Source organism: Peromyscus leucopus, chromosome 17, assembly GCF_004664715.2.
Source record: "Peromyscus leucopus breed LL Stock chromosome 17, UCI_PerLeu_2.1, whole genome shotgun sequence".
NCBI classification, from domain to species: domain Eukaryota; kingdom Metazoa; phylum Chordata; class Mammalia; order Rodentia; family Cricetidae; genus Peromyscus; species Peromyscus leucopus.
Window position 1 is genome coordinate 44889210 of NC_051077.1, and position 11069 is coordinate 44900278.

Sequence of the window (11069 nt, forward strand, 5' to 3'; positions counted from 1 at the left end):
ATGGGCTGAGAAGTTAACCCTGCAGGTGAAGCTGTGACCATTCCCCATTTCAAACCCAAGTATGTTCATTTCAAGGTGTCCTCCAAGGCTCCTTTTCTGGTCCATCCAGCTCTGTGACAGGGAGGGGAAGAAGTCTAACAATAAAAATACTGTGCCTTTAGAATAGTTAGAAGGTAGATTGTTTCTAACTGGTGTCGCCATCGCTTATTGTAAGAAATCAAAGCACCTGCATGTGGCTGGAGAGATGGCCCAGCAGGGAGGAGCACTTGGTGCACTTGCTGGGAACTCAGTTTGATTCCCATCCCCATCACCAGGATGCTCAAAAACAATTTTAACTCCAGTTCCAAAGGATCTGGTACCCTCGTGGCTTCCATAGGCACTGCACATACATGGTGAACATACAGGCAAGCAGGCCTACAAAAGCACACGGGAAATAAAGAATTAAAAACTTGGGCCAGGTGGTGGTGGTGCACGCCTTTATTCCCAGCACTCGGAAGGCAGAGGCAGGTGGATCTCTGTGAGTTCGAGCCAGCTGGTACAAGTGAGTCCAGAAAGGCGCAAAACTACACAGAGAAACCCTGTCTCAAAAAATCAAAACAAAACAAAACAAAACAAAACAAAAAACTTAAGAAGTGATTGCAGTATGCAAGAGAAGTGGGAAGTTCAGCAATAGGACATCCAGCCTTGGGAGACTCAGCCATGGAGACAAAGCTTGACTGGGAACTCCAATTACTATTTTCTATTGCATGTGTGAACCCCCAATTAGATGATGTGATCTCGACCTGTGGCTATCTTCGTTTCGAAGCTCCACCCAGTGGACACTCTGCTCTGCCTGGGGACTCCTCCTCTTGGGACCTCCAGCTGTTTGCTTTACAGATGACTTTCCTCATTGATTTTTGCTAGATGTTTTCTGTTCTTACTCTGATGACATGTTGCCATCTTCTTACCTAATCTGCCACTTGCACTTAATTCTTTTGCTTTGGCTTGCCATCTACTCAGCAGGTTCACTCCCTCAAAACTGAAACCATGGCTACTGTTGACCATCCTCCATAATCCACAGCACACCTTGCCTGGAGCACACAAAGCCTTTTTCTGCTTCAGTGCTTTGCATATTTAGATTTTAGGTTTTTGCAAGGCTGTTCTGTTCTTGCTGAATGAGCTGAACCTGAAAGGTCTCTTTTGGTCGTACCTTCTTTTTAGGTAAGATTCTTTCTACCACTTCTGTTTTCTTAAATAACACTAAACACAACTTGTAAATACTTGCTTTTGGTTATCTTTTCCTGGCATATACATTATCTAAGTGCAGTAGACTGCTCTTGTCCTCATTGTATGCTTATTACCAAGCACAACCCCTGGCCTGTAGCAGATGCAGAATAGCTGTTGATTTTTCTACTTTCTTCCCCTTTCTTACTTAACAGTCTTGCATTATCTTGGAGAACTAACCCCATTTCACATTATTTATTTATTTATTTATTTATTTATTTATTTATTTATTTATTTATTTATTTACTTACTTACTTACTTCTTTCTTTATTCATTCGTTTGTTTGTTTTATCTCTAATTGTTCATTGTTGCTTTCTCTGGGTCTCTAGAGAATTAGCCACATTATTCACACACATGGAACTGTGATGATTAAGGATAATATAAAACTCATAAAGACGTGATTCTTCTGGAAGTTTTCAAATCCTATTTTATTATCTAGCTTTTTCTTTGCTTCTTAACAACTGATACATGCTACATGAAATAAAACATATTATCTCAGCCTTCCTTCACTCCCAACTCCATGCCTAAAATATAGACACAGGACAAACACTACTTTATTTTTAGGCCTTTCAATTATATTCTGACATATTCAGCACAGGATGTCCAGGGAGTTCTCCTGCATAAGAAGGTAGATTCCTTTTATGGTATACTCTGCTTAGGTTGGGTGAAGACAAGTTATCTTTAAGCAGTGTGAGTACAGTAGCTTGGAGTACTTGATGAGATCATCATTTTGGGTCATGTGCCTTTTCTATTTCCAGTAGCTATTAATGGAGTAACTGGAAAGCAGCAAAGTCACTCAGTGTGTTCTGACCCCGAATGACATCCACAGCTACGTTACTGTGATGCTAGTTAAATCTTTGCTCTTGTGTGCCTGGAGTTAAGGCACAAGGGCATGATTAAAAAAAAAAAAAACTGGCTAAATTTATGAGATGTGTATTTACTTAAAACCTCCACGTGCATCATTTAAATAAGCAAACTGTAGAAACTTAATCAGATCACATTAATTTTTGTTCATTTATTTATTTTACACCCCAATCAATGTTTCCCCTCCCCCCTTCCCAGTTCCTCTACCCTCCACCCCAGGCACTCCTCCTCCACTGTTTCTGTTCAGATACAGGCACGCTTCCCATGGATATCAGCCAGCTATGTATATCGAGTTGCAGTGAAACTAGGCATCTCCTTTCCTGTTCAGGCTGAATGAGGCAATCCCGTAGGAAGAATGGGTCTCAAAAGCAGACAACATAGTCAGAGACAGTCCTTATTCTCACTGATAAGAGTCTCATAGGAAGACCATGTTATATAACTGTAACATATAAGCAGAGGGTTTATTTAGGTCAGTCCCTTGTAGGCTCCCAGGATGTCAGTTTAGTCTCTGTTATCCCCCTATGATCTCTAGTTGATTTTGTGGGTTTTCTTGTGCCCTTGACACCACTGGGTCCCATAATCCTTCTCTCCCTTCTTCTGCAGAATTCCCCTAGATTCATCTAATGTCTGGCTGTGGGTCTCCACATCTGTTTCCATCAGTTGCTGGGTAAAACCTCTCTGATGACAGTTGGACTAGGCACCAGTCTATGAATATAGCAGAACACCATTAGGAACCATTTCATTGACTCTTTTTTTCTTCTTCTGCTATTTGTGTTTGGTTCTATCCTAGGTCTCTGCGGTATCTCACCTCTGGGTCCTGGCCCTCAGGGGTGACTTCCGTCTCAGGGCATAGGTCTTCATCTGTGCCATTCATTAGTTGGCCACTCCCACAATTTCTGCACCATCTTTACCCTAACACATGTTGTAGGCAGAAAACATTGCAGGTTGAAAGGTTTGGGGCTTCGCTTGTGTCCCAGTCCTTCTCCTGGAAGTCTTGCCTTGTTACAGGAGATGGCCAGTTCAGGCTCTGTATCCTCAATTGCTAGCAGTCTTAGCTAGGGTCACCCTCATTGATTCCTGGGAGTTTTCATTGCTCTAAGTTTCTAATTCATCCCAGAGTCCCCAATGGTCCCTCCTGTTCTCATTCTCATTCCTCCTTCCAGGCCCCTCACCCTACTACTGGAAATTTCCATTCTACTTCCCCTTCCAAGTGAGATTCATGCATCACCCTTTGAGCCCTCGTTACATAGCCTCTGGGTATCTGGACTGTAGCATGGCTCTCTTTCACTTTATAGCTAAAATTCACTTGTGAGTTTGTGAATACTATGTTTGTCTTTCTGGGTCTGCGTTATATCACTCAAGATGATATTTTCTAGTTCCATCCATTTGTCAGCATATTTCCCAATACCACTGTATATGTACCACATTTTTTTTTTTATCCATTCTTCAGTTGAGGGACATCTAGATTGTTTCCAGGTTCTGTCTATTACAAATAATGCTGCTATGAACATAACTGTGCAAGTATTCTTGTGGTCTGGTAGTGTGTCCTTTGGGTATATGGCCAGGAGTGGTATAATTGGGTCTTAAGGTAGATCGATTCCCAATTTTCTGAGAAACTGTCATATTGATTTCCAAAGTGGCTGTACAAGTTTGCACTCCCACCAGCAATGGAGGAGTGTTCCCCTTGCTCCACATCCTCACCAGCATGAGCTATTACTTCTGTTTTTGATGTTAGCCATTCTGACAGGCATAAGATGGAATCTCAGTGTTGTTTTGATTTGCATTTCCCTGATGGCTAAAGATTCTGAACATTTCTTTAAGTGATTCTTGGCAATTGGAGATTCCTCTGTTGAGAATTCTTTGTTCAGTTATGTACCCAATTTTTTAGTTGAGTTATTTGATTTGTTGATGTCTCATTTCCTAAGTTCTTTATACATTTTGGAAATTAGCCCTCTGTTTGATGTGGGTTTGGTAAGAGCTTTTGCCATTCTGTGGGCCTTGCTTTGTCCAGTTGATGATGTCTTTTGCCTTACAGAAGTTCTTCAGTTTCACGAGTTTCCATTTATTAATTGTCTATCTTAGTGTCTGCACTACTGGTATTCTAGTCAGGAAGTTGTCTCCTATGCCAACGTGTTCAAGGCTATTCCCTAGTTTCTCTTCTATCAGGTTCAGTGTATCTGTGTTTATGTTGAGGCCTTTGATCCACTTGGATTTGAGTTTTGTACACAGGGTGTACATCTTCTACATGTTAACATCCAATTAAACCAGCACCATTTGTTGAAGATGCTTTCTTTTTTCCATTGTATAATTTTGGCTCGTTTGCTAAAAATCAGGTATCCATAAGTGTGTGGATTTATGCCTAGGTCTTCAATTTGATTTCACTGATATGCCTATCTGTTTTTATGTCAATACTATACTGTTCTTAATTATTATATCTCTGTAGTACAGCTTGAAATCAAGGAAGGCTATACTTCTGGAAGTTCTTTTATTGTACAAGATGGTTTCAGCTATCCTGGGTTTTTGTTTTTCCATATGAAGTTCTGTATTGTTCTTTCATGATCTGTAAAGAATTGTGATGGAATTTTGTTGGGGATTGCATTGAATCTGTAGATTGCTTTTGATAAGATGGCCATTTTTACTATGTTAATCCTTCAGATGAGCATGGGCGATCTTTCCATCTTCTGATATCTTCTTTAATTTCTGTTTTCAAAGTCTTGAAGTTCTTGTCATTCAGGTCTTTCACTTGCTTGGTTAGAGTTACACCAAGATATTTTATATTGTTAGAGGCTACTGTGAAGGGTGTTGTTTCCATGATTTCTTTCTTAGTCTGTTTATAATTTATATATAGGAGGGCTACTGATTTTTTTCAGGTAATTTTGTATTTCTGACACCGTTATCTTCAGGCTAGTTTTTAAGCATATTAACTTAAGATAAAGACATTTAACCTAGAACAATATTGTAACCGCTTCCTTTCCCCTTATAGCATTCAGATATAGCCTACGTATCTTCTCTAGGGAGTGAAAGGAGCAGCAGTTTCTACAAGAAGAGCTGGATCTCTGGCCTAGTGAAAAGGAGAAGGGATTGGAATTGCGGAGAGAATGGGGAAGATTTTTGTTAACAAAGGACCTTGGTTTACAAAGCCAGCAATGGATGCACAGGTGAGAACGACTGCCAGCCCCTGTGAACAACAGGGTGTCAGGATTGAATGCCAGTGTCATTTCCTCGGAGATGAAAGGTAATGGAATCTGATTTTCTTTCTTTTTGCTTCTGGGGATATTCTTAGGGTTAGGCAAAGTCATAGGAGCAAAGTTCACTTGAGTTCAAGCTGCATATAGTCACAAGGGCATGGTCACAGGAGTTTAGGCTCTGTATAGTCAGGACAACCTGTGCTGGGAAATATCTTTGGGTGTCAAAAGTATGATGATGGGTAATACAAAGCCACCTCACCCCTATTCACACCTGGTGAGGGCACAAAAAGCACGTTCCAAGAACAACCCAAGCTGTGTGGAAGCGACATTACAAGACTCTTGTCTTGATTACTTGGAGCCTTCTTACAAGTCACCAGAAATCCTCACATAGCTTCATTCATGGACCCTGTTCTGACAACAACCAGATAGACTTATGGAGAGGGTTATTTGCCATATAATAACAATCCAGCATCTGTCCACCAACTCCCTAATCACATGGTGACCACATGGTGACCACATGGTGATGGGTGTTGTTTGTTTTTGTTTTTATTTATTTATTTAGGCAATTTTTCTGTACTTACTGCTTCATTGTCTTCTGTAAACTGCTTTGCAATGACTCCTGATGTTACCCTTAAAAGGGCCCTGTGAATCAGACTCAGGGCTGCTCTCTTTAATCAGACCTAGAAGGCACTTGCTGTCCAGCTCTCAAGTACACCCCCAATAAAAGTCAGGCTTTCTTCAAATTTGGCTCAAATTGTGGTAGTAGTCTTATTCTTGCCTGGTGGGATTAACATGACCTATGTTAAGGTCCCCAGAGCCAATATAATGCCAGATAAGGTGGGGTATGTCTCTTCAGCTCCCTTGTAAGGCTTGTTTGTATTTATGTTAATTCCAACGGCGAGAATAAGACCCCTACCACAATTTGAGCCAAATTTAAAGCAAGTTTGACTTTTACTGGGGTGCACCCAAAAGCTGGCCAGCAACTGCCTCCTAAATTGGGTTAAAGAAAGAAGCCCTGAATCCGTCTCCTGGGCCCCCTTTTAAGGAGTAATATCACAAGCAGTTTTACAGAAGCGAGACAACAGGGCAATAAGGAATTACAAAAAAAAAATCTTTAAAAAATATCATGTGGTCACCCACCATGTGATTAGGGAGGGGTCAGGAAGGGTCAGAGAGGGTAACCGTATTCTCAAAAACAAATCAAGATCACAGGTTGGGGAAGGTCAGGTTCCAGTAAACAGAGCAACTCAACTGCCACAGTAAGCAGAAACTTTTTTTTTTTTTTTTAAAAAAATACAGTATAAGGGTTCCCTCCTTCCAAATGCAATCAGGCCTGTCCCTCACTTACATAATGAACAGATTACTTAAAAACATCAGCATCGTTTTTATGGCTGAAGTTTTAGCATTTAAAATTGAGTGAATATAAAAGTCATGAATGTATTCAGCAAGATACTTTGATTTTTTTTTTTTTTTTCAGTTGAGGAGAAGAATAAATCTACCAAGACAAATGGATATTTAGAACAGGCTTTGGCACTCTCCTGACTTAAATTAAAACTGTTCCCTTTCCTTTTCAGTTCGCTTTTCGCCCACCTCATGGATGACCTTGGTGAGGCAATACCTAACTCATGAGCACCGTGGCCACTATCAGACAGATGCAGACAGCTGTGTGGTCATTTCAGTGGCTGCTTCCAAGGAAGTGGCCTGGGGAGGATGTGGCTGCCACTCCCTAGGAAACCAGAAAAGAAGATTGGAACATAGGAGAAAAATCAGCTGTTGGACCAAAAGAGGATTTAGACACCGACAAAATGCCACCCATTAGGGACAGTTGCTGAGCCTTATAGCCAGGAGTCTGCCCGCCCTGCTGCTTCTTTTGGCCAAGCAATTTGATAAAAACTATTTTGGGAAGGAATGTCCACAGAACTGAAGCATCTTCAGCCCCCACAGTTTCCTCTGAATGGCTGGTGAACAGGTGTCAAAAGAGCCTGTGGCAGAAACATTCCAGACCCACTGCCGTTGGTCTAATTTTACACGTGCCTTGTTGGCATAGTTTGAATGTGTCGCTTCTTAATCAAGGAAGCATTTTATTTGTTTCTGAAGGAAAGAAAAAAAGCAGGGAGGACACAAAGTGTCTGTACAATAGGGTTTCCATAAATACACATATGACTACATTGTGACCACTGACTTTTTTTTTCTGATTTTTAAGTTGAATATTGAAGTTGCGATTTCACTACTCAATACTATACGAATTTTGTATAGCATGGGGTCTCTCTGGAAGAAAAGATGTTGGAATATCTAAAATTTGAATGGCACATGGGACTATCTTGGCTTTCTAAAAACTTGTTATAGATGAAGAATTAAACAATATTATTATTTTATTTTAACAGCAGTACATGCAAGACAAGCTCCTGAAATGAGAATTAGTGCAGAATCAGAAAAAAAAGCAAATGCAAAACAATATAGCAGGAGGTTATTAAACTCCTCAGTGATTATAGACCTAAAGAAGCCAGAGCTGGTTATCCTCATAGTGTCTACATTTAATAATTTAATTTACCATGTTCTGAAATTTGAAGAGAATAATTGTTCTCCATAGTGCATTAACACCACTTGATGCCATGGATCATGTTAAGTCCTTATGCCCAATACTCACTATCTTAAAATATTTGCTCTGTATGACCATATCTCTTGCCAGATGCTTACATCATGAAACTGGACTACAAGGCTTTCAAAACTACAAGAAACTTGCTATTATAACACATTGTGTTAATTTCTGGTTTAACTGTCTCTCTGTCTCAGTTTATCTTATTCATACAGGGAGCCAAGGAAGCCTTGATTAAATGTGTAAAGGGCAGATGAAGTCATGAGGGAATGTGTTTTGGTCACATTGGTACAGCCATAGCAAAGTCCACTGTCTCAGATCCATGAGAAGGGCAAAGCAGCGACTTGGTCAGTCTCAGAGGGATGGCACAGTCTTCCTCTGGTCTGAGTGCCAGTGTTGACAGTGTGTGTGTGTGTGCAAGTAGTGGTGTTGACAAACCATTGACTAGTAAGCACAAAATTCACAACTGCAGTTTCCTCCTGCTTGTTTTCAGCCCATGACTGCTCACCTACAGAGACCCGCGACCAACCCACTAAGACAAAGTGAGGATGAGCCCTGTAATGTACCTAATAAACATGCTGAGTTCTGGGTTGCTGCAGAGTTGGTCTAGCTGTATCAGACTGCACATAGCCCACCGGACTGTGGTTTTTCTGCACCTGTTTCTGTGTGTTTATCCTTCCATTCATTTGCCTTCTCTGGTCCGGTTTCTCGCACATTCCAGGGTGGGATGTGCTACCTCTGAAGGGACACAAAGCACCTTTAGCAGATACTCAGAAACCTGCCATTATACACAGATGCTAGGGCAAAATTACTGTATCCACCCTTCTCTGTAAGCACACATATGATATTGCATCAATGACTTCATCCTTTAACAACATTAATTTGAAACACCCACAGAGGACACATAAGTATCTTCAAATACACTTACCAGGGGCCATTGTTTCACATATGTCTTAGTTGGGGTTTCTATTGCTGTGATGAAACAGTATGAACAACACTTTAAGAGAATAAAGTTTATTTCACTTTTTCTTATAACAAGTTATCATCAAAGGAATCAGAGCAGGAACTTGGAGACAGGAACTGATGCGGAAGCCATGAAGGAGTTCTGCTTACTGACTTGCACCTCACAGCCTGCTTTCTTATAAGACCCGGGACCACCAACCCAGGGGTGGCACCACCCACAGGGGCCTGGGCTCTTCCCCCATCCATCACTAATGAAGAACATAACCTTTAGGCTTGCTCAGAGCCAGATCTTATGGAGGTGTTTTCTCAGCTGAACTTCATTCCTCTCAGACCCTGTCAAGTGGATATAAATCTAACCAACACAACACGGAGGTGCAAGGGCCTGCCAAACTGGCTAAATTCCTCAGAGTTATTTACTGAAGTGAGGGTGGTTTCATTTTTGGCATTCTCAAGACCTAACTGCTGTCTGTCTTGGGATCCACAATATGAAAGTCATGCACTGTCTGTTGTTTGAGGTTTGAAGACAGTATGCTCTACATTTGCAAATCTTACTGTATTTTACTCATATTAGTAAATCAGTTCATTAAATGGGGACCCTGTCTAACCAAATGTTATGAAAACCATCTAACCTGAAACCAGTGAGCACTCCAGTTAGTACCTTCAGAGAGTTTGTCACCGCAATGGCATTCACAACTTCCTCTGAGGACTCACTGAAATGTACCAGAACTTGGCCACAGATTTCTGATGCAAAATATGACCTTCGACAGCCAAGTGCTACACCTTATTGAGGAACATCGATTGCTAACACACTGGATACCCCTGGACACAGGTTTTATAGATTACAAATCTGAAACCTTCTGTAGATACTTGCCTGTGATATTTATGAACAATTAATTTTTTTTTTTTTTTTTGGTTTTTTTGAGACAGTGTTTCTCTGTGTAGCTTTGGAGCCTGTCCTGGGACTTGCTGTGTAGACCAAGCTGGCCTTAAACTCACAGAGATCCACATGCCTTTGCCTACCAAGTGCTGGAATCAAAGCCTGCACCACCACCGCCCAGCTATGAACAATTAATTTGATGGAACACAAATCCAGTCATTTTCCTCAATGGTCATGTACTGAAAATTGACTTATCCATACTATCAAACTGCAGGTAAGTGTAGATAGAAGACATGAGGCACCAATGGTTGAGTGTGTTAAGTAGAGGAAGGTTGAAATGTTGGTTAAGGCAGCTCACCCTGATAAGACAAACACTCGAGAATTCCAAGAGGCTAAAGTACAGGGCATGAAGTCAAGTGGAAGTGCATTGTGTGATCATCAGACCTCAGGAGAAAGTACAGGGTGGGGCACAGGCGCAGATAATGGAGGCAGAGAAACACAAACAGAAACCCCAATCACCATAACTCAAAATGCCATCATCAATCAGCTTCTGAGGGTGGTGTTTCTACACTTTGGGGTATGCTATGGTTTAAATGTGTCACCCAGGGTTATATGCTATAAACACATTCGCCGATGCAATCAAGTGGGGGTGTAGGGCCTTAAGGGGGAGGTGTTGGCTGATTTACAAAGGCTTCACCTTCACATGGATTAGAAGCAACTAAAGGGTTATGAGGTGCCTGCTCCCCCATCCCCCACCGGCAGTTCTTAACCATGGGTCGAACAACCCTCTCCCAGTGGCCGCATATCAGGTATCCTGCCTATCAGATATTTACATTATGATTCACAACAGTAGCAAAATTACAGTGATGAAGTAGCAATGAAAATAATTTATTCTGTGTTTGGGGGTCACCACCACACGAGGAGCTACACTTGCAGCACTGGGAAGGTTAAGAACCCCTGCTCTAGATGCCACTAAAGAGAATGTTTTGCCAGATGCTGGCATTCTGAAACTGGACTTCAAAGTTTCCAAAACTATGATAAATACAACTTTTTTTGTGTGTGTATTACCCAGGGCATGGCATGTGACTGTAGGACCACAAAGCGGATTGAGACTAGTGTCTCTGTGAGTGCTGGGCGATGAATCAAAGTTTATTAAATTCTTACCTGACAAATCTGAAGCCACTGAACCATGAGACACCACAGCATTTGCCTACCCCCAAACTGCCCACCAAGAAAGCCCAAAATGATAACAACAGCAAACAGGTTTAATCAAAAGGTAAATTAAAAGAAAATAATTGGTCTACTAGGTGGAAGAATT